Source organism: Plecotus auritus, assembly GCF_963455305.1.
Source record: "Plecotus auritus genome assembly, chromosome: 9".
Taxonomy (NCBI): domain Eukaryota; kingdom Metazoa; phylum Chordata; class Mammalia; order Chiroptera; family Vespertilionidae; genus Plecotus; species Plecotus auritus.
The window spans coordinates 123,256,712-123,258,204 of record NC_137783.1 but is presented as its reverse complement, the minus strand read 5'-3'; positions in this window follow the sequence as shown (position 1 = coordinate 123,258,204).

Here is a 1,493-nt window from a genome sequence, read left to right as displayed (position 1 = left end):
TGCTTAGGAGACTTTTGACATATTTGATAACATTTTCCAGTATTTAAGGATATATTTTGGAGGGAGGGGGAAGGGAAAGATGAAATTTTATGAAAAACCACAGTTATATTTACTAGTTGTGATTAGTGTCTTTATAACACTAACTGGAACCACTACATTTTGAGAATATCATTAGAAGTTCTGGGATACTGAAGCTTGAAAGACATTTAACTGACACTGAAAAAGAAAAATTATGTGGGGCAATTATGTTGTGGGTTATAAGAATAATGAAAAGTTAGAGAATAAAGTCACAAATTCCTGGTATGAAATGACATTTGATCCCAGAAGCACTCACAACTGAAGCCTGTGAGTCGTGTAATATTGTTTGTCTAGAGAATAAAATTTGTACGCATTTTATATCTTATGAATTAACTTCCCATGCATTTTACTATATGAAAAAGGAAATAAAACAAAGTACAAGAGCAAGACTTTTAAAATATTAGCAGCAATTTGCATAAAAGTAAATTTATGGTCAGGATAAAATGTTATTTGCTGAAAGCAAATCTGAAATCTTAAACTTTAATTTGAAATGTTATTCTTTAATCAACATAGAGATGTTAGAAATGCTTGTCCTAAATTAAAAACTAATACTTTTATGGTCACTTTTGCATGTGATTCTGTGGTTATATATTTTTTAAATTGAATTTATTGGGGTGACATTGGTTCATAACACCATTTGAAGATGTAACTGTTAATCTTTAATTGTATTTGAGTTATTGGGCTTCAAAAGACATAGTTGGAGTACTTTTATCTTAGTGGAAGGAAGTATGAAGAAGGTAATGTTCTCTGAGAAAAAAAATGAGTTAAGTCAGCATTGCAGGTAGTTTTTATTTTATTTATTTAATTTTTTTGTTAATCCTCACCTGAGGATATTTTTCCATTGATTTTTAGGGAGTATGGAAGAGAGAGGGAAAGACTGAAACACTGATGTGAGAAAAACACATTGGTTGCCTCCTGCACGCACTGACTAGGACCTGGGTTGGGGATAATCCTGCAACCAAGGTACATGCCCTTGACCGGAATCAAACCCAGGATCCTTTGGTCCGCAAGTCATCGCTCTATCCACTGAGGCAAATTGGCTAGGGCTACAGGTAGTTTTAGAACATCTAACCATTTGATATATTTTCCAGCCATAGTTCCAATTATTTCAGTCAGATTTAATTGATTGCTGGAGAGTGTTGTTGATTTGGGGATGTGTAATTTTGGTGTTTTTGATTCGTTTTCTTGATCATTTTTAGACTAGGACTGTAATGAAACCCTGATAAATATGACTGAGTAATATCTTCAGTTATTCTGACTATTTGAACCTATTTCTAAATGATCTGTTTCCAGTGATGATTCTATATTCATTTAAGTATCTTTGGTTAGCTGCTGGAGGTAAGAAGATACTGTAGAATAGAATCAAGAGCTATGGCTCTTTCTGAGTCTTTTTGAGTGAGTCCTCATCTTGAATC